General features: G+C 42.5%; 1 long non-coding RNA gene across 2 annotated transcripts; it reads left to right on the top strand.

The window, feature by feature from the left end:
- Positions 1 to 38: 38 nt before the first annotated feature.
- Positions 39 to 20,983, top strand: LOC135270107 (uncharacterized). 2 transcript variants are annotated; one of them, XR_010338345.1, is made up of 3 exons: positions 39 to 75; positions 15,928 to 16,024; positions 20,387 to 20,983. It is a non-coding gene; the product is annotated as an uncharacterized LOC135270107 (long non-coding RNA). The 2 variants fall into 2 exon arrangements; XR_010338344.1 differs by lacking the exon at positions 39 to 75 and having other exon boundaries at positions 15,357 to 16,024.
- Positions 20,984 to 23,290: the final 2,307 nt, after the last annotated feature.

The raw sequence follows: 23,290 nt of genomic DNA, 5'->3' as shown, positions 1-23,290 counted from the left end.
GAAGCCGAAGAAGTGAGCGCCGGTAAGTATCGCGAGATCAGGAGGGTAGCCGAGGGTTTCGTATCCGCCATCAGGGTAAGGGTACCTGGACTTGCGGCTTTTGAGGTTGGCCTGGCTCCGCTCTTTCCGCGGCCTCCTAGAGTTGGAAAGAGCTGCTTTCCTGACTCAGTTCCCTGCCTTGGGTTTCCCTTATCCTAACCACTTCGAACCCTTGCCTCCACGCAGAGGAGTCAAGTAGTCGATTCTAGTCCCACCTTGATCATTAGCTCTTTGACCCGGGACTGTTCATTTACCCTCTCTCGGCCTCAGTTTCCGCATCTGTACAACGAGAGGTTCTATCACTTAGGTGCTTTCAATTTTTAAACTCTGGGATTCGGTGGCAATTAAGTGTGTAATGACATGTTGTCAATTCTCAATTTGTGACAGCGTTGCTTTAAATTTAAAAATCCACGTCTTGAAACTTCCCTCCAAATCTGTTTAAGGGTGAAAAGTACAAAGAGCATGAAACATATCTGGGTGAGGGAGATAACAAGGTGCTTTGGGTGCACCACAAAGTAACAATTTTATAAGCAGCTGATTCTTATAAAATCTTAAGTAAATGAAATATTGTGAAGCAAATAATAAATTCTCAGTGCATTACAGGTTCTTTGAACCGATTCTGAAAATTTCACGAACCAAGAAAAATTTTAATATTTGCATTTGACTAACATTTACCCAAGCCCTTAGTCTGTACTGATACTGTGGTAGGTGTGTTTACATCCAACATTTCAACTTTCATGATAGGACTGTTTTAATAACTAGTTGCCCCTGGTCCACCCTTTCCATTCACCTTTAGTATTTTTATTTTCCGAATCCATCATGAATGCCTCTACTATGTTCCTTTTTCTCCCCTGGAATTTTGATTTCATCATCACAAGTTCGTTCAGAAACTTTCAATGATTTCTCTCCTGTTTCCTATTTCTAAAGCCTTGCATACTCTGACCCTGACTCATCCAACTAACCTTTCTCATTACCTCTAGGTGCAACCACCACTTCAGTCCAGGTGGTATATTTTCAGTCATGTTTATTCCTGGTTCTAAGTCTTTTTGTTTGTTTTAGAGACATTGTTTCTCTCCGTTGCCGGGACTGGGGTGCAGTGGTGTGATCATAGCTCACTAAACTTGGGCTCAAGAGAGCCTCCTATCTCAGCCTTGCCAGTAGTGGGGACTACAGGCAAGCACCACCATGCCTGGCTAATTTTTAAATTTTTAGTAGAGATGGGGGTCTTGCTGTGTTGCCCAGGCTGGTCTTGAACTCCTGAGCTCAAGCAGTCCTCCTGCCTTGGCCTCCCAAAGTGCTGGGATTACAGGTATGGGCCACTGCACCGGGCCCCAAGTCTTCATTTATGTTGTTCTTGTGTAGAATGCCCTTCTTCATCCCCTCTTATTCTCCAACTTTTGTGCTCACTCAATTAAACCCATTTCATGGGTCCCTGCTGAAAACATGCCACTTCTACCAAGGCTTCTCTTCATATTGTTCCTCTTTTTTGTCCTCGGATGGCCTAAATACCCTGCAGTAACAGTCAGGTGCTTATTTCTTACTCATTGTTGTCATATCTTCTGGTGCAAATGTGTTTAAGAAATGTTTATTAAACATCTAATATCTACCAGGTGCCTTGATAGGAATACCAGGTGGAGCAAGATAAATGCAGACATTGCCCTTATTTCTTCAAATATTGTTTCTTTCCATTCTCTTGCTCAGCTCCTTTGGTGACTACTGGAATCATGTGGATGGACATAGTATACATGTATATTGAGTTACCTGGCATTGTCTCACAGCTCAGTCATGATCTGTTCATTTCATTTTTTTTTTTTCTCAAGATTTTCTTTGTGTTTCCTTTTGGATAATTGCTATGTTTTCATGTTCATTAATCCTTTTTCAATATCTAATATTGAAATCCTGTCTAGTTTATTCTTCATATAAGACATTGTAGTTGTTGCCTCTGCCAGTTGGAATTGGGTGTGGGTGTGGGTTTTACATCTTTTTTTTTTTTTTTTTTTTTGAGACAGAGTCACTCTGTCACCCAGGCTGGAGTGCAGTGGCATGATCTCAGCTCACTGCAACCTCCGCCTCCTGAGTTTAAGCAGTTCCTTGCTTCAGTCTCCCAAGTAGCTGGGATTACAGGCATGTGCCACCACACCCAGCTAATTTTTCTAGTTTTAGTAGAGATGGGGTTTCACCATCTTGGCCAGGCTGGTCTTGAACTCCTGACCTTGTGATCCACCCACCTCGGCCTCCCAAAGTGCTGGGATTACTGGCATGAACCACCGTGTCCAGCTGGGTTTTACATATTTTATGTCTTAACATGCTCAATCTTTTCTGTAGCTTCTTAAACACATAGAATACAATTATAATGTCAGTATTGATTGATTTTTGTCTTCATTATGGCTCATAATTTCCTGTTTCTTGCATGCCTGGAATTTTTTTTTTTAACAAAATGCTAGACATTGTAAAATTTACTTACTTGAAAAACAATTTTATTCTTTTGGGGTTTCATATTTTTAGGTGGAACCAATTCAGTCTTTTATGTAGGGCTAATTGAATCCCACTAATAAGGCAATACCCTTCAAAGTTCCTTACCCCATGTGAATTCTGTGGTTTTTCTACTTTGGTAGGAACAAGAACTATTCTTATGAACTCAGATTGTGATTTTTTTTTTTCTTTGCTCTTTTCCTTTCCCTGTCTGGTAGTTTATTTCTTCTTTTATTTTCCTTTTTTGAGATGGAATCTCGCTCTGTCACTGAGGCTGGAATGCAGTGATGCAGTCTCAGCTTACTGTAGCCTCTGCCTCCTGGGTTCAAGTGATTCTCGTGCCTCAGCCAGCCAAGTATCTGAGATTACGGCGCCTGTCACCACACCCTGCTGATTTTTGTATTTTTAGTAGAGACAGGGGTTCACCATGTTGGCCAGGCTGGCCTCAAACTCCTAACCTCAAGTGATTCGCCCACCTTGGTTTCCCAAAGTTTTGGGATTACAGGCATGAGCCACTGCACCCAGCCTGGTAATTTCTTAACATGTGTAATCATCATACAATTTCAGAATCCCAGGAATAAGTAGAAGATCCTGGAAGTTTCCAGAGAGGATAAAAAGTCATATTCTAAGGATTGGAAATCAGATCAAGATTGTAATTCTCCTCAGCAGCACTGGAAGCTAAGACATAGAGAGCAATTAAACTTATAGAAAAAATTATTTGCAAACTAGAAGTCTATACCCAACTGTATTAGGTTTCTAGGGCTGCCGTAACAAGATACAACAAACTGGGTGACTTAAAACAATATTTACTGTCTCACACTTCTGGAGGCTAGAAGTCAGAAATCAAGATGTCATATGCTTTCTGAAAGTGTGGAGGATTCCTTCCTTCTCTCTTCCTAGCTTTCTGGTAGTGTGCTGGCAGTCCTTGGTGTTCCTTGGGCTGCAGCTGCATTACTTCAATCTCTCTTGTCATTATCACATGGCGTCTTCCCCTGTGTATCTGTCGTCGGCTGGTCGTCTTCTTATAAGAGCTCCCTACTCCAGTATGTCCTTATCCTAAATAAATTATATCATCAATGATCCCATTTCCACTTAAGGTCACATTTTCAGTTTCTGGGAGTTAGAACTTTTACTTATTTATTTTATGGAGGGGAAGAGATACAGTTCACCCCATAACACCAACCAGAGTATCAATCAGGTATGAAGAAATAATAAAAAATATTTCACACATGTAAGTTCTAAAAAATGTTAATCTTCCATACATAGTTTCCCAAGTGCTACTAGAAAATGTGCTCCATCAATAGTTGGAAGTTAGCCAAGCCGAGTACAGTAGCTCACACCTGTAGTTCCAACTACTCAGGAGGCTGAGGTGGGAGAATCACTTGAGCCCAGGAGTTTGAGGCTGCAGTGAGCTATGATTGTGCCACTGCACTCCAGCGTGGGTGACAGAGTGAGACCCCATCTTAAAATAAAAAGTTAGCTGGCCAGGCACAGTGGCTCATGCCTGTAATCCCAGCACTTTGGGAGGCTGAGGCAGGTGGATCACTTGAGGTCAGGAGTTTGAAACCAGCCTGGCCAACATCATGAAACCCCATCTCTACTAAAAATACAAAAATTAACCAGGAGTGGTGGTTGGCGCCTGTAATCCCAGCCCCTCGAGAGGCTGAGGCAGGAGAATCACTTGAAGCCGGGAGGTGCAGTGAGCTGAAATTGCACCACTGCACTCCAGCCTGGGCGACAGAGCAAAATCTGTCTCAAAAAAAAAAAAAAAAAAAAAAGTTAGCCAAAAAAGGTATATGTAATTCAAGAAAAAGAGGATCCAATATAGAAGAGATTAAGGTGATTTCAGAATGATTGGTGTATTTGAGTGCCTCACAGAAACAGAACCAATAGAATAGATATATAGGAAGGATTTTTTATGAGGAATTGGCTCAGGAGACTACAGAGGCCAGGAAGTCCCATAATTTGCTGTCTTCAAGTGGGGACCCAGGAAAGATGGCGTTAGTTCCAGTCCAAGCCTGAAAAACCAAGGCCTGAGAACCAGAGGACCCTCTGGTTTAAGTACTAGTCTGAGTCCAAAGGCCTGAGAACTGGGATCACTGGAGTCCAAGAGCAGGAGAAGGACGTCTGAGCTCAAGTAGGAAGGGCAAATATGCCCTTCCTCTGTCTTTTTGTTCTATTCAGGCCCTCAGTGGATTGGATAATGTCTGTTCACAGTAGTGAGAGTGATCTTTACTCAGTTTACTGATTAGAATGCTAATCCGTTCTAGAAACTTCCTGACACACTCCGAAATAATGTTTTACCAGCTATCTGAGCATACCTCAGCCTAGTCAAATTGACACATAAAATTAATACACCACAATTGTGAAGGGAAGCCTAGGGTAGCAGACATGCAGCTGGCAAAGAGAGCAATCCATTCACATTGGAGCAGGGCAGAAGTGGAGGTGAGGTGTTGCCAAGAAAAAAAATTCATAACACATTTATGCATTTTAGTGGATAGTTTGGGAATACATTGATAACAGGCACATGGAAAACTAAGCAAATAGGGGGAAATAAAGCAATTATTAACTCTAAAAAAACTTAAACAAGGCTGGGCGCGGTGGCTCAAGCCTGTAATCCCAGCACTTTGGGAGGCCGAGGCGGGTGGATCATGAGGTCGAGAGATCGAGACCATCCTGGTCAACATTGTGAAACCCCGTCTCTACTAATACAAAAAAATTAGCTGGGCACGGTGGCGCGTGCCTGTAATCCCAGCTACTCAGGAGGCTGAGGCAGGAGAATTGCCTGAACCCAGGAGGCGGAGGTTGCGGTGAGCCGAGATCGCGCCATTGCACTCCAGCCTGGGTAACAAGAGCAAGACTCCGTCTCAAAAAAAAAAAAAAAAAAACTTAAACAGCCATGTAGTAAAGGAAATACGATGAGTATAAGGTGGTTCAGCTGCATACAATATATTTAGCAACTTTTAATTTTTTGAGTATAAACCCCGTAATGCTGTTTGCATTTTAAAAAACAATAAAAATGAAAATTAATAAATAGCAATTATAATACTAAAGATAATATTTGATATATTTTATTTTGAAATCTTTAATTTGTATTGGCCTCATGTTTTCAATTTGAAACTTTGCTTTTGGGAAGTGGAATAAGAAAACTTAATTATAAGCACAATTTGAATGCTTAAAAAGCACAGACTTGTTAGGTTTAAAGTAGTGTTTAATGATTAGACAATTTTCATTTAATAGATTTGTAAATCTGCTGTATTTGGTATTTGAATTTCATGGAGCTGTAGTCTGTGGATTTGCTACTTTTGATCAGATACTCACCCCTGGTTCAATCAGCTCTATCTGGTAGAGTGGAAATATGGTTTACCCAGGTCTCTGATAGGTCTGGGGGCAGAATATCTTCCCTTAGAAAGGGATAGAGTAGAGCAGGCAATGCATTTGGCCTGTCTAATATAGTACATTACAAATACATTTGGGAAAAATGTTTCAGATTCATTAGGAGCAGCAGCCTGATGTTATGGGAAGAGCACAGGACTAAGTGTCAGAAGCTCTGGTTACTAATCATAGCTGAGCCACCTTGTGATAGTATGATCTTGAGAATATCACATTCTCACTCTAGACGTGTTTCCTTATTTGGCATGACCACTGAATAAGGTCCGTTTGAGCTAGTGCAGTGACATCCACCTGTAGTCCCAATTCTCAGGAGGCTGAGGCAGGAGGATGGAGGCCAGGAGTTTGAGGCTGTATGATTGTGCCTGTAAATAGCCACTGTACTCTAGCCTGAGCATCATAGCAACACCTCAACTCTTTAAAAAAATCTGTCAGCACATAAAAATTACCTGACTCTATGTAAAGAAACTAATTAATATAAATATTTATTTATTTAAATCCAGATTCCCTTGAACTTCATGGACTTAACAAATCAGAATCCTTAGGAGAAGGCGCTGGGAAGCTATACTTTAAAAAACCCCTAGTGATTCTGACACTGCTAGCCTGACACAGAGACCTGTGTTCAGGATTTAAAAGATTATTTCTAAGGCCTTTTTGTTTTTTTTTTTAACTAAAATTCTGTTTCTTTATAAAACTGCAGAGACAAATTACTGAGAAAATGATTTTCACTATAAAAGAACATAGAGCGGGCCGGGTGTGGTGGCTCACGCCTGTAATCCAAGCACTTTGGAGGCCAAGGCGGGTGGATCACCTGAGGTCGGGAGTTCAAAACCAGCCTGACCAACGTGGGGAAACCCCGTCTTAAAAAAAAAAAAAAGGAACATAGAGCTCTTGCATAAAGGGTAGCATTTCTAGCTGATTTTAAAATTTATTTTATATTAATTATTTTAGGCATAGGTAAGGAAGAAAAAAGTTTTGGAAACTACTTCTAAGAGGGAAAAATACGACTCAACTAACAACCCATTTGTACTTGACATTCAAAATAAAATAATCAACTATTGTGTAAGGAGGAAACCCCAAAATGTTCCTCCTTAATTGAAAATTCAAGAGTATCAGAGTTTCAAACGATCTAGAGAATCCAACTCCATCAATTTAAAGAAGAGAAGATGGATTGCTGTCCTGCGTCTCAAAGGAGCCCATTTAGAGTATGAACCAAGGGAAGCTAGTTTTCCTTTTATGCCTCTACCAGGTTATTAAATCACCAGGCCTCCTAATCAAGAATTGCTCTGCAATGGTGGAAGAACTCCTCTTCACCTGTTGCTTCCTCGTATTACTTCCTGCCTCAGAGATGTAGAGGAACTTTAGAATAGGATGTTTGGGTCTAGACAAATCCCAGTGAAAGCTAACTTATGCAAATTTACTCTTTGTATAACAAATGAAAATCCTAAGTAGGCTGCCAAGGTATGAAAGCTTTATTAACCCAAGACATTGCAAGTACAACATACTAAGTGAAAAAAAGGAGTGGGTGGGGAATAGTGGGGGTAGAAGGCTGTCTAAAGGGAAGCTAGGAAAATGGAAAGTAATATGGAGAAGCAATATGCTCCAAGTGGAGTGTTTTACTATTTCATTGCCTGTTGAACTCTACACAAATAGGCTCTACTACATAAAATAGCTATTTGAGACAGTTATGTCTTGCAGGGTAGAACATTACTCTCAAGTAAAGGCTTCTAACAATACAATTAAAGTCTCAGTCTTCTTCTTCTTTTTTTTTTTATAAACAATTTCTCTGATGTACTCCTCAGCAAAGTAAAATTTTGAATAAATAGATTCTTTTATTTGAGGTGAGTGATACTGTCAAATGTTAAAGAGCCTGCATTTTAAAATGATTTAAACAATATGTTAAAACACTTGGCCTAATTAACTAAACATAACAGTATGGGAAAATCTCTTCAGGAGCACCTTTGAAGGGAAATTTTATCACAGATTTCAGATCAGAACATAGAAACCCATCTGGGAGTTCCAGAGATCTAACATAAACCCTACTTTTCCTTGTAGGATGAGTTGCAGATTCTATTAAAGTGTAAGGGTTGACTTTTTTAATGTCACTTGTTTCATCATCACTTTATAGTACATGTAAAGGCACAGATTGATGTATTTTTCTGGCATCTTCCTGACGCACCCTTGCCCTATATAAATCGGTTTGCCAGGATCTTGTCGCTTAAATTAGCCATTGCAAACTCTTGGTCCTGCCAACACAGGCAATTGTGCCAATGTTCTCAGCATCTACTGGCAAATGAGCTGTTGCCTTTTCTTTGGCTTTCTGCGTGTACCTGGAGCCATCATGCTTCCTTCACAAGGCAACAGTCTGGCTTAGTTGTCCCTGAGAAAGACTTCAGGATTGGTTGGACTCATTCTGGCTCTCTCCAGGGCGTGCATCCTGCACAATGTATTTTCAGCCACGCAATGTATTGTTCAGGATTTGTCGTGCACATACTTGCAGATTGGCAGAGCCAACTGCCAGAGATGAGAACCTTTTAAGTTGTTGTCAAACGTCATAAAATGTGTTCCATGATTAATTTTGTGGGCACAGATTGGTTTTTGCACAGAGTCCAAAATTTAGGATATGTCACAGTGACTAAATGGCACCGGCATGCTGAATGAATTTGGAATTTGTTTTGTCAAGTGTGGGAGCAGGCACACAGATGGGCTTTGATCCAGTGGTGCTGCTTGGAGTTCTCATTATAGCAATGATGTCACTTGTCACGTGGAGTAAGTGATAATGCTGCCAAATTGTGGAAAAAGCAAGGCAAATAGGAAAGTACACAGGCCAAAAGAAAGGACTTAGGTAGCACAGTAAGCTTTCACTATCGGATGACTTCTCCCTAATAGACATAAACATTGTTTTAGGACTGCCAAAAATATGCATAGTAAAAATATAGACAGAAGGGAAAACTTCCAACTGAAAGGGCCCTTCTTTAAGGGCCTGTAATCCAGGAAGTCTTCACTTAGAGAAAATCAAGTAAAACAAACACTTCCTTGATTTTTATATTAGGCTATACAAGATTTTTGAACTGTAAACAGGAGTCTTTCTGCAATATCTAACCAAACTGAAGCCAAAGCATTTTGCTTTATAATAAAAGCTTTGTCTACTAAGAAAATCAGCAATCATGCTGGGAAATGGAAAAATAAAAATAAAAACCTTATAGTGGCAAAGAAGTACAGTATATTCTCACCAAGTGTGCACATCAGAATTCTCTGTAGGGCTTTACAAATATATTCATGATGCAGCTAAAGCAGTGCTTAGAGGGAAATTTATAGCTATAAGTGCTTATATTAAAAAAAGAAAAATATCAAATTGACAGACAACCTAAACTTCTATCTTAAGACACTCAACAAAGAACAAACTAAACTTAAACTAAGTAGCAGAAAGGAAACAACAAAAGTTAGGGCAGAACTAGAATAAAATGAAAACAATACAGAATAGAAGAAAATGGAATATAAATAAAAACAAAATCTGGTTCCTTGAAAAGATCAACAAAATTGACAATGCTTTAGCTAGTCTGGCCAGGAAAGAAAGAGGAATTACTAAATCAGGAATGAAACAGGGGACACTACTACCAACCTTACAAGAATAAGAAAGAATATAAGGGAATACTATGAAAATCTCTCTCTCTTGCCACACATATACTGTATATAACTGTATATGTATATCATCTAACATCTAATTTGTTGAAAAATATAATTTACATTTGTCATATAATTCATGCCAGAGGGCCACCATGTAAATTTTGATTAAAAAACTCTCGAGTATGGCATGAACATTTGTATTTTCTGAAAATATAAAAGTTTTTGTGATATTGACAAACATGTACTTTTTGTTGAGAACCATTGATCTACCACATAGTAGGCATAAAAATTGTTGAATTACAATTAAATATGCATCAATTAAAATTAGGTATTGCTGCATATACACACAAAAATCCAGGCTGGGCATGTTGGCTCTTGCCTATAATCCCAGTACTTTGGCGTGATCTCAGCTCACTGCAACCTCTGCCTCCTGGGTTCAAGCAATTGTTCTGCCTCAGCCTCCTCAGTAGCTGGCATTACAGGCACCTGCCACGATGCCCAGCTATTTTTTTGTATTTTTAGTAGAAACTGCGTTTCACCATGTTGGCCAGGCTGGTCTCGAACTCCTGACCTCAAGTGATCCACCCACCTTGGCCTCCCAGAGTGCTGAGATTACAAATGTGAGCCACTGTACCCGGCTATTTTCAGCACGTTGGGAGGCTGAGGCAGGAGGATCACCTGAGGCCAGGAGCTCGAGACCAGCCTGGGCGACATAGCAAGACCCTGTCTCTATAAAAATAAAAAGTAAAAAAATTAGCTAGTCATAAAAGTGTATGCTTGTGATACTAGCTACTTGGGAGGCAGGGGCAGGAAGATCGCTCAGGCCCAGAAGTTCAAGGTTGTAGTGAGCTATGCTTGTAATACTACACTCCAGCCTGGGTGACAGAGCAAGACCCTGTTTCGGAGAAAAAAAAAAAGAAGAAGACTGTTTTGAAAAAGACAAACAAACAAACAAAAAAAAAACCTCACAAAAGTCCAAAATAACAGTGCATTTAAAGTGAGTAAAAGAAATCCAAAGATAGGTAACTTAGTACAAGTATGACAGTCCCATAGGATCCCAGCTTTTTTCATTTTGCGTCACCTTCCTAGGACATGGCTTCCATAGTCAAGTTCACCCATAATGAGATGGCTGCAGGAGTTTCAGTCCTTGCACGTGAGTTGCATGCCAGAAAAAAAAGAATAAGGAATTGCAGAAGGATAAAAATCACCCTTCCCAATTGAATAAGCATCTTTAAAGCACGCTTTTCAGATGTCCAACATACTATTTTGACCTATATCTTCTCAGCCAGGCTCAGTTATATGTCTTCATCTTACTGCAAAAGAACTAGGAAATAAAAATCTTTTGTTTTGAATGACAAAGAGCCCAGCTACAAAATCTCAACTCTGTCCCCAAGGAAGAAAGGCAAAATAAATATGGGGATAAGCCTCCAGCAAGCTTTGCCATACTACACTACAACTTCTGGAAATTACCTCTAAACTTAGTTCCTGAAGCATTCCAGGTCAATAGATTTATTTCCCTTCATTGGAAAGTTTTCAACTTGTTAACTCAAAAATATTTACTAGCAGGTGCTACAGGAGAGAGGAGAAATGTCAGATGTGTTCATGTCCTTGAGAAACTTTTAGGCAATTTCAGCCAATGGAACCTACACCAGTGAGACAATTGGAATATTATCTACCTGTATGTATTGAAATGCTGTGTTTTTTGGTTTGGGCCACTACTTTATATTTTAAACCTAAAAACCCATTGTCTGCAAACTGACTCAAACTAAATTGAAATGAGCCACATTACTGTTTTAACCTAAACTGAATCTGAAAGCTAATATTTATTCAACTACAAACCATTCAGTAGTGTGAAGATTAAACAAACAAGCAAACAAAAAACCCTCTCCAGATCTGTGTTTCTCTTTTTCTCTTTCTTTTCTTTTCTTTTTTCGGAGTCTCTGTTGCCCAGGCTGGAGTACAGTGGTGCGATCTCGTCTCACTGCAACCTCCGCCTCCCAGGTTCAAGTGATTCTCCTGCCTCGGCCTCCCCAGTAGCTAGGATTATAGACACCTGCCACCATACTCGGCTAACTTTTTTTTTTTTTTTTTTGAATTTTTAGTAGAGATGGGGTTTCACTGTGTTGGCCATGCTGGTCTCAAACTCCTGACCTCAAGTGATCTGCCTGCCTCGCCCCCCGCAAAGTGCTGGGATTACAGGCATGAACAACCGTGAACCACCATGCCCTGTTCTTAGTGTTTCTTATAACTTCCCAGATATGAACAAAACTTTGCAAAAGAGCCCTTCAATAATTTTTAGCTTCTCGATCTTTCAACTGATGTGGCCATCAAATGGCTAGTCAGAAGACAAACACATCAAGACAACAGCTTTGTCAAATCAAATTATGGCCTACTATATCACTGTGCTGAGGCCTAGAGGTACCAGGACTTCACCCTCCTCTCAAACAGCTCATGAACCCAGTGGAAGGGGTCAGACATATATAAGCAACCAACAGAAACAAAAGAGATGGCATTAAATATTACTCTGCTCTTGTTGCTTCAGTTGTTACTGCTTATTGCTGCTCTTGTTGTTGCTTTAGTTGTAGGGGTTTTAACAGAGTTGCAAAGTGTTGTGGAGTAATGAGTGGGGAGAAATGATTTCTCACTGGAAGTAATCAGAAAACACATTAGAGAGCAGTGGTTCTCAACCAGGGGCAATTTTCAAGCCCATAGGACATTTGGCAATATTTGGAGATATTTAATGGTTACGACGATGGATAGTGGGGTGAGGGTGAGGGGTTGGTACTGGCATCTAGTGAGTAGAGGTCAGAGATGCTGCTAAGCATTTTTCAATGCATAAGACAACTCCCTACAACAAGAATTACCCAGCATAAAATATCATAGTACCTAGGTTGAGAAACCCTGCTTGAATAAGATGGATACATTGCACAAGGAGGATTAGAATTTTCGTAAGTGGATAAATGGGGACAAGAATCACAGAGACATTACTATATGACCAACGCCCTATGGGAAAAAATATAGGTGTTGTTCAGGAAGTAGGAGGGAGGACTTCAGTAGGGTATAAGGTACACAGCTGAGGCTGGGGAAGCTGTAAAAGGAAAGGGGAGTTGGCATTTAGGTTGATGCAGAGAGTGCAAGCTGCTAAAGTTTGGATTTTATTCTTTTGGCCAGAGAGAGCCACAGAAGGATTTTAAAAATGGAAGCAATAGGATTAAAAGTGTGTTTTAGAAATAAAATCAGAGGGAAAAGCTTTGATTCTCATAGCAGATTGTAAGAAAATTCCTTTAAGGGAGTCACCTTTATTTTGGGTGTTGTCTATTGATTATTGGCCTCTAGTTGTTGGAAAATAGCAAAACTACAGAAAAGGGAGAAATTCTGCGTATCTGGGCCTGGGTGGGATGGGCAGTGAGGAGGTGAGGAGGGGCAAGGGAATGAGAGAGTGGTGCAATGCTGACGTTTATGCTGTGAGATACTTCCTCATGGCTTCCAGAGCTTCGATAATCTTTACAAAAATCACAACATGCTTGTCGTGCTTAGATTTCTTGGGCAAAATGACTATATTTGGGTTGATTGTGAAGATTGGGATAGGAGGTTGGTGACAATGGTGCAATGGTGGCATAGAAGTAATAATTTGGATGCTTCTGTAATGGGAAGTTTCTTCTTCTACTTCTTCCTTTTAGATCCTGTAGTCCTGCCCCACAGAACTGCTCATGCTTCTCCAATATGCCAGTCTGTGTCATGCTTACATGCTCTTCTCTCTGCTTGGCACATTGTCCTTCTCTGTCTAGTAAACTTCTGCTCATCCTTCTAGACTCACTTCAAATGTTCCATTCTTTGCTCTGCACTGCATACGAAATATCAATATTGTGTTTATTTTCCCCAACCAGAGAGTGAGCCCCTTCAGGGATAAGACTGACATAGTAATCATCTTTGACTCTCCAGCAGGTAGCAAAGCGTATTACCCAAGTGATCATTCGCTGAATGAACCATGGGTAATAAGGTCAGTGAGTGGCAGAAAGATTGTGGCTCTGGGCCCACATAGCCTTTGCTTGGCTGCTGTTAGAACTACATTTTTTTTCTCCTTATTAATTTTATATTTTAAACTTCATCCCCTAGCTTTAATATTTCCTTCTGATAGATGATATTCTATCAGGAAGAGAAAAAAGAAAGCCCAAAGTACAACTTTAAGCCTTGAGTGAATGGGCTAAAATCATGTTTCAATGTGCTTTTTAGAATACTTCCATGTAATTAATTTAACATTGACCTGCTTATTAAGAATCCATTATTAAGAAAACAATTGTAAAAATTATTAAGAGCATTTCCACAGATCTTAGCTACTGACTCATCTTGCTAGTTCTTAATAAACTTGACCGGAAAATCTCTCACTCACAGTATTAGGTAAAATTTTTTTTTTTTTAACCATTAGGAAATATTTACCCTTGGGTTGATTTCTATGTGTTTTTATTGTTGTTGTTAATGTGAAGAAAGTCCTGTACAGGAACAGCTGCACATATGGGACAATGCCCAGGCATGGTTTAAAGACCCCTTTTCAAAACATCTTCCCCACACTGGTATTATGCAATGCCTCTGTCTCAACAATTAATAAGTATTTCCTTTTGAGTTAAACCATGACGTATATAGCCACACTATATAGCTTATTTTGAGATAGGGCAAGACTCTTCTGGCATCAGAAATCCATATTTGGAATGTGGATATTTTGTCTTTTCTGTTTGTTATTTCATCTTATATTTTCCTTCAGAATTTAGTAAAATCCTTTATGAAAGTGTAAGCTGGCTCAGGTTAGGGGTTTTCAACTCTGCTAGGGGGCAGGGTTTAACGGGGGAGACATCCATCCTGGGTCTGAGGAAGTGATGAAGATGACACCACAGTTTCAAAGGGCCCCAGAGCCCTGGCATGACCCTCATCTCTCCTCCCACAGCACTCACAGCCTGTCAACCACAATCTGCCTAAGAGACAATCCAGGACAATCTCACCACTTCCTTTATCACATATTCCAAACTATAAATTTATTCCTAATAGTCTAGATCTAATCCTATCTGTTTATTCATTATTCTGACCCGACTGCCCATTTCCTACTTCCACCCCTTTTTCTGTGCCCTGTGGTCCGTCATCGGCAAAAGCCCTCGTGTTCTCAGCCTCTTCTCTTAGTGTCTCCTATATATTGTTGTTTTCAAAGAAACCTGGACCTCTGAGTCCTGCTTTCTTGTAGCCTGTTTGAGTGGTGCTTGTTTTCTGTTCCACACCCCTTTGAGCTAATAGGATAGAGTATGACTCTTGTGAGATCAAAAACATATAGCCTATATTTGGAATGTGAATTTGAATAGAATTCTGGACTTAGAGGTGGAGAGATGTCTCCCTGGTTTTTATTGCTCCTATCTGACCAAGTTCTCTTCTCTCTTGGGGTGAAAGTTAGACATTATTACCAGCTACCCTTTCTTATTGCAGTCATCTTCTGACTTTGGGTTTCTCTCTCATGTTCCTTGAAGACGTAAGCTCCCAGTGCATCCTCACTTGTTTGTGACAACGATGTCGGTACAATTTCTAGTGATTTAATCTCCGTGTAGATGACCATTTCTGTGCTTTCTGGTATCTGAGTTCCTTGACCTCTTCTATAATGATTTCATTTTCTTCCAACCTCAGCCACTCACTCCCATGGATTGGGCCATTCATAGCCTTCCCTCAACTTTATCCTTATCAGTAACTGCTCCTTTTCCATAATCTCAGTCTCCCATCCAAGAACTAACCAGATCCAACCCTGCTTGGCTTCTGAGATCAGACAAGGTTGGGTATGTTCAGGGTGGTATAGCCATAGATCAAAATCTCAATCTCAAGTATTCTACCCTAGGCCCACCACCTCATATCTTTCCAGCTCACTGTCTCTCACATCCTGACTTAAAAATCCTTTGACCTAACTGTAAGGCCGGCTGCCTCGCTGAAGAGCCAAATGGACATACTTATCTCTCTGTGCTGGCTCCCCACACCTGCTCCTATCTGGTTTCTCCATGCAGGCTCCACACACCCACTCCTGCATTCCTCACTCAACCCTTTCAAAATTTAAAAAGCCCGCGGAAAATTTGTCCAATGGCAGTTTAACATTAACCTCCCCAGCCAGTCAGCCTACCAATGAAACTGTCTGCTCTTTGTTTCCCTAACAATCAATCAAATCTCCTTACCAATGAAATTGTCTGCTCTTTGTTTCCCAATGACCAATCAACTACCTCCACTTCTTATAAAACCCCACGCCCTGAGAAGCCCATTGCGACTTCTCTGGCCCCTTCCTGGACCACAGAACCTCGCCCGGGAGCTGAATAAATTGGATTCTCATTTTTTCTCACTGGCCTCAGTTTCCTCATTTTAACTCGGCAATATACCTTACAGCTGGTGCCGAAACCCGGGAGGGGTTGTGAGACCCCCTCCTAAGGGGGTAACCAACTCCTCCACCTGAAGCCAGACCAGGGAGCCACTCCGCCACAAGGTAAGACTTCAGTTACCCATAGCCTCTCCCGCTGCTTGTCTCTGGACTCCCTGTCTGTAACCGCGGCCGCGTCAGGGACTCCTCTCTGCCGTGGGCCCAGGGCCCCGGCTCTGTTCAGCTGAGGGCCCAGGGCTCCAGCTCCGCCTCGAGGACCTGAGTGTAGAGGAGACGTCCCTACGCTCTTGTCTTCCCCCCGTAAGGGGTCTGCGGAGGGTCAGGAACCTGAGGGAGACGTCCACTTCTTCCTGAACCCTCTCTGGTGTCCGGTAGTGTCGTCCGGGATGCCTACCGGTCATCTCTGCGGCAGCGGGCGAGACTTGAGTGACTAGAAGCCCTGTTTACTCCTCCAGGCCCTTAAGGCCTAAATTAAACCTTGGCTCCTAACCCCAAAACCTGCCCTTTGGCAAATCAGCTCCCGTTTAATTATATTCTCAATTTCTCTTTCTGTTTCTCCTTCTGTTCCCGAGTGAGTGTGTGAGTGAGTTTTTTTCCCTTCCAGTAAAATTGTATCCTGCTTTGCAAGTTTTATAAGTTTACAAATTCTTGTATTCTTGTTCTCTATTGCTAATAACTGTAAGTTTCTACAGTGAAGGTCATAAAAATGCCCAAGCAGGCAGGACTCTAGCTTTCTAAACACTGTATCAAAAAGAAATAGATAAGGCCTGTGCTAAAATCCTTGAGCTCTACAGATAGCAAACATCTGGGTCACATAACAACTATCACATGTAAGCCTAAGTTAAGTACCTATTACTGCTTAATAAATTGCCTTTGTTCTATGCCTGCAAACTTGTTTTAGTGCCACTGTGTACTTCATATATAAAAAGCCAAGCCCTGTCTTTGTTAAGTGCTTAATATTAAAATGCTAATCTGCTAAGCCAGTAACCACCTTAATAAAATCCTCCTGTTTCACAAAAAGAAGAAAAAAAGAAAAGAAAAAATCATGGGTAACCAAAAATCCCACCCAAACCCTAAGTCACCACTGGGATGCCTAGTTCTAAACCTACCCAAGCTAGGCCTCTCTATAAAAAACAAAAGGCTACTCTTCCTCTCCACCGTAGCCTGGCCACAGTATCCGCTAAACAACCAGTCCAAGTGGCCTCCAGAGGGCACACTTAACTTTAATGTCCTCACTAATTTAAACAATTTTTGCCAAAAGAAAGGCAAGTAGGCCGAGGTTCCCTACATCCAAGCATTCTGGTATAAAATATGAAAAACTCCCATACGAGACCTGGTAAACTTGGCATTTAAACTTTTTAATGGCCAGGAGGAAAAGGCTAAGGCCGTCCGCCAGGTCCATTTACAGCAACAGGTAAGCCTCCAAACCCAAGCTATCGTAGCAGCCCTAAGGCCGGCAGCACGCCCAGCATCTGGTGGGGAAAACTCCTCAAAGTTCCTCCAAAAAGGTCCCCTAGAACCCACCCAGACTACTTCAAAGGTCCCTCCCGGGCCCTGCTTCAAATGTGGCCAAAAGGGACACTAGGCCCGGCAGTGCCCCTGTCCACGTCCACCTCCCGGACCCTGTCCAATCTGCAAATAAACTGGACGCTAGAAGGTAGACTGCCCATTCTGGACTACAGGCTCACCCCCTGCATCTCCATGTGAGGGGCAGGCCAGTCCAAAGGATGCAGTCCCTTCACTTGAACTCCTTGGCCTCATGAATAATTAACGCAACCCGGACTCGAAGACCCCCATCACCCTTGCTGAGCCCAGGGCGCTACGAAGAGCGGGTAAGTCCATTTCCTTCTTAATGGACATGGGGGTTTCCTATTCTGTATTGCCTTCCTACTCAGAGCCTAGTACACCTTCCCAGGTCTCGGTTGTGGGAATTAACGGGAAGCCCTCCTGTCCCAACCGGACCCATCCTCTAACTTATTACCTGGAGGGACACCCATTAACCCACTCCTTAATCATACCCTCGTGCCCAGTCCCCTTACTGGGACGAGATATCCTCCAGACTTTAGGGGCTACCCTCCAACTCATTGGCTCTCCACAGTCCTCCTCATCTCCTACCCATCTCCTGGTATTAACTTTAAATAACAATGCACCCAGTCACGATTCCTCGCTTCAACCCCCTATTCCTCCTGAGATAATTAATCTCTCAGTATGGGATACTTCCAAGCCCATAATTGCCACTCATCACATGCCAGTCAAAATATTCCTCAAGGACCCTACCCATTTTCCCTCCTGTCCTCAGTTTCCCATCTCAAAAACCCACTGCCAAGGCCTAAAGCCTATTATCACTTAACTCCTAGCACAGGGACTCATTCCTACCAGTTCCCCTTGCAACACTCCTATATTGCCAGTCCAAAAGCCGTGCGGCTTTCACCTGGTTCAGGACCTGTGCCTTATCAATGAGGCAGTAATTCCCCTCCACCCTGTAGTTCCCAATCCATACACACTATTATCAAACATTCCCTCCACTACTTCTCATTTTACAGTCCTTAACCTCAAGAATGCCTTCTTTACCATTCCTCTTCACCCTAAGTCCTATTTCCTCTTTGCCTTTACTTAGACCAATCCCGACACTAACCTCTCGCAGCAGTTAACCTAAACGGTCCTGCCCCAGGGCTTTAGAGACAGCCCTCACATATTTAAACAAGCATTAGTAGCTAACCTAACCTCTTGCCCCCCTCAGCCTAGTCTCCTCTTACAGTACGTGGACAACCTGCTGCTTTGCAGCCCTTACCTCTCCATGTCACAACAGCATACTGCCGCTCTCCTTAATTTCCTGAGGTCTAGTGGTTACCGGGTTTCCCCTTCCAAAGCACAGCTGTCAGCCACCTCGGTGATCTATTTGGGTGTCCACCTTACTCCCCAAACTAAGGGCTTGGCAGTAAACCACAAAAAGGCACTACTTACACTGCAGCCCCCGGAAACAGCCAATGAAATCTTCTCCTTTTTAGAATTTGTAGGATTTTTCCATCACTGGATTCCTAACTTTGCTGTTTTGGCCAAACCCTTATATGCAGCAGCTAAAGACACCCCCCTGGGACCCTTCTCCCAGCCAGGAGTTGTCAGACAAGCCTTTAAAACCCTGCAGGCTGCCCTGTCCAAGGCACCTCCTCTTCAATTACTGGATCTCACTCATCCATTCCACTTATTCACAGATAAAAAACAAGGAATAGCAGTAAGGGTTTTAACCCAACCTCTGGGCCCCACCTATCAGCCTATAGCCTATTTGTCAAAACAGCTTAACCCTACTGTTAGAGGATGGCAGCCTTGTCTGCAGGCCCTAGGAGCAGCAATGGAACTAACCAATGAATCCCTAAAACTTACCCTAGGCCAATCCATCTCAGTGTTCTCTCCCCGTCGGCTAACTAACCTACTCTCTCACAAGTCTCTTGTGCACCTAGGACCCTCCCGTTTACAGGAGTTTCACCTACTCTTCATTAAAAATCCCTCAATCAGCCTCCATCCTACCTCTCTACTCAACCCGGCTACCTTGCTTCCTCTTCCGTCTCACTCTCCCTCTCCAGCCCACTCCTGTCCTAAACTCATAGATACATTAACCAAACCACGTGAAGGCCTAACTGACCTTCCTCTACCTGATCCAGACCTCACTCTATATGTAGATGGGAGTTCTATAATAATGGCTGAGGGACAGTGAAAGGCAGCTTATGCAGTAGTCACGGATTCAGCCACCCTTGAGGCTTGCCGACTTCCCGATGGAACCACCTCACAAAAAGGGGAGCTCATTGCTTTAACCTGAGCTCTCACGCTCCCACAGGGCAAGAAATCATCCCTCGCTTCGGCCTGCCAGTGACCATCCAGTCCAACAACGGCCCGGCCTTCACTGCTCAGGTGGTCCAGCTGGTCGCTGAGTCTCTCAACATTTCATGGAAATTACACGTCCCATACCACCCTCAGTCTTCGGGGCTGAAACAAACGAGCTGTCTTCCTCCCCATAGTAGTTGGCCTCTCCCTAGCCTCCTCTTTAGCAGCTGCTGGAATTAGAGGCGACGCCTTAGGCTACAGTATCACTTCAGCTGCTCAACTAGAAAACAAACTCCATGTGGCCATTGAAACATCAGTTGCCTCTCTGGCCTCTCTTCAGCGACAAATTACATCACTAGCCCAGGTAACTCTCCAAAACCGACGGGCTCTAAGCCTACTAATGGCGGAGAAAGGAGGTACCTGTCTGTTTCTCCAGGAATAGTGTTGCTATTACATCAATGAAACAGACCAAGTAGAAGAAAATGTCAATACTCTCTATCGCCTCAAGGAAGACCTCCGAGGAATGCCAAGTGTGCCAAACTTTCCTCTTAACTGGTGGCAATCTCCCATATTCACCTGGCTAGCTCCTGTTGTCATTCCCCTAATCGTGGTTTGTCTTCTACTAATGCTGGTCCCATTCTTTCTTAGGTTTTTACAAGCTCGCATGAAAGAAATTTCCAGGGCGGCGATAAATCAAATGCTACTTCACCCCTACGTCCAACTCCCAACTGAGGCACCGGCCAACTGACCCCCCCAACTCCGCCTCTGTTCAGCAGGAAGTAGCCAGAAAGAAGCGACGTCCTATATCATCAAAAAGGTCGGAATGTAAGGCCGGCTGCCTCGCTGAAGAGCCAAATGGACACACTTATCTCTCTGTGCTGGCTCCCCACACCTGCTCCTATCTGGTTTCTCCATGCAGGCTCCACACACCCACTCCTGCATTCCTCACTCAACCCTTTCAAAATTTAAAAAGCCCGTGGAAAATTTGTCCAATGGCAGTTTAACATTAACCTCCCCAGCCAGTCAGCCTACCAATGAAACTGTCTGCTCTTTGTTTCCCTAACAATCAATCAAATCTCCTTACCAATGAAATTGTCTGCTCTTTGTTTCCCAATGACCAATCAACTACCTCCACTTCTTATAAAACCCCACGCCCTGAGAAGCCCATTGCGACTTCTCTGGCCCCTTCCTGGACCACAGAACCTCGCCCGGGAGCTGAATAAATTGGATTCTCATTTTTTCTCACTGGCCTCAGTTTCCTCATTTTAACTCGGCAATATACCTTACACTAACAATGAATTTGTCCTACCATCTTTTCACTGTCTTTTACATCCCATGTATCATTAGCTCCTTATCCATCCTAGATCTTATAGTCTATCATAATCATCACTCACTTCATGCACCCTTAACTCCCAAGAGCCTCTTTCATGTCTTTTCCCTTTGGAAAACCACCAGTCCTAGTTATTTGCAGCCCTTTTCCTACTTTGCACCTGTTTTCTGGTTGCTGAACTTGGCTGGAGGAAAGTACCCTGTCTACTACATTGTCTCACTTTAAACTCATGAGCCCCTAAATTCAAGTGGGCCCAGCAACTGTAATTCAAAGACTTTGTGAACTCTTGCTTCACAAACACGATCTCAAACCCTCTGCTCTCTCCTCAAACTTGTGGCACTTCTTCCTTCTTCATTCTCAGCTGATGGCCTCGATTCCCTTTACAACGGCGAAAATGGAAACAATCAGAAGAGACCTTCCACATGTGTGGTTCCCATCACTTCTTCCCAGCCTGCTTGCATCTTTGCCTGTGTCCCTAATCCATTCTGCCACCCTGAGGAACTGCCTATGAGTCTATCCAGGGCACAACCCTCCTTTTATACACTAGGTCCCAGGACCTCATATCTACTTGAGATCACTCTAGCAATTTTACTGAAGCCATTTTGGAGAGGCTTCCTTTCCTTTTTTTTTTTTTTTTTTTTGAGATGGAGTCTCATTCTGTCACCCAGGCTGGAGTTCACTGGCACAATCTCGACCCACTGCAACCTCCACCTCCTGGGTTCAAGAGATTCTTCTGCCTCAGCCTCCCAAGTAGCTGGGATTACAGGCGTGCACCACTATGCCTAACTTTTGTATTTTTAGTAGAGACAGGGATTCATCATGTTGGCCAGCCTGGTCTTGAACCCCTGACCTCAAATGCAATAGATTGGGCCCGGCTCAGCCTCCCAAGTAGCTGGGATTACAGGCATGTGCCACCAAGACAGGCTAATTTTTTTTTTTTTTTTTTTAGTAAATACAGGATTTCACCATGTTGGTCAGGCTGGTTTCGAACTCCTGACCTCAAGTGAGTCACCTGCCTCGGCCTCCCAAAGTGCTGGGATTACAGGCATGAGCCATCACGTCCAGCCAGACTACCCATTTTTAAAAGGCCACCCTGACCACTCTGTTGAAAATAAACAATGTGGGAGTATGGGGACAGCAGAGAGACTAGCTAGAAGGTTAGTACAGTCAAAGATGAAGGAGACAGTGGGGTAGACGGGGAGAAGCAGTGATATGTTGAAGGTAGAACATGTTGGAGAATAGGATTTGCAAATGGATTGTACAAAGAGGAAGGAGTCCAGGGTGACTCCTGGATTTTTTATCTGAACCACTAGAGGAATTGGAAGAATAGAGCTGCCTCTAGGTGAGATGGGGAGGACTGAGATGGAGAAGTTCTGGAGAAGGCAGAGACTGGTAGTTCAAATTTTGGATTTGTTAAGTTTGAGTTTTCCATTAAAGAGACAGAAAAAAACCACAAACAGAAAAAAAAAAATGAAGATCACTTCAGATAGCAACATGTCATAAAGAAAAGAAAATAGCCATAGAGTGACTGAGGAGGAGTTTCTTAGACAAGCTTGTTAGTGAAAGCATCTCCGAAGAAGGGACATTTGAACTGCGTCCTGAATGATGAAATGAGGCCAGCCAAACAAAAATCTGGAAGAAAATCATTTTAGTCAGAGGGTACTACAAAGATAAAAACTTGGAGGCAGGAATGTCTGAGAGACAGAAAAGCAGCCAGTGTGTCTGAAGTGGGTAAGATGGAGAGGCAGGCAGGGGCCAGGCATACAGCGCCTTGTCAGTCACGGTGAAGGAGTTTGGATGCTATTTTATGCACCAACGGAAGCCTTTGGGAGGTTTTAAGCTAGATGTTGCATGATCTGATTTATGTTTTACTAAGAAAACTTTGGCTCCTGGATGGCGCATGGATTTATATTATATTAATTATTATTGCTCTTATTATTACAGGAGACAAAAGTAGAAGCAGGGAGAGCAATTAGAAGCTTTTACACTAACTGGCAAATACATTATGGTTCTTTCCACTACACAGCTCTTCATTTCCTGCCTCTAAGTCTTTTCTTGATTTCAAGGGATTTCTGGAGGGAGAGAATGTATATTATATTTATTATATTTATTTTATTTATTTTTTTAGAGATGGGGTTTCACCATGTTGTCCAGGATGATCTCAATCTCCTGACCTCATGATCTGCCCTCCTCAGCCTCCCAAAGTGCTGGGATTACAGGTG

Source organism: Aotus nancymaae, unplaced genomic scaffold (assembly GCF_030222135.1).
Source record: "Aotus nancymaae isolate 86718 unplaced genomic scaffold, 86718_ANA_hifiasm-v0.15.2.pri h1tg000059l, whole genome shotgun sequence".
Lineage (NCBI taxonomy): Eukaryota > Metazoa > Chordata > Mammalia > Primates > Aotidae > Aotus > Aotus nancymaae.
This window is presented reverse-complemented; position numbering and strand designations above follow the sequence as displayed.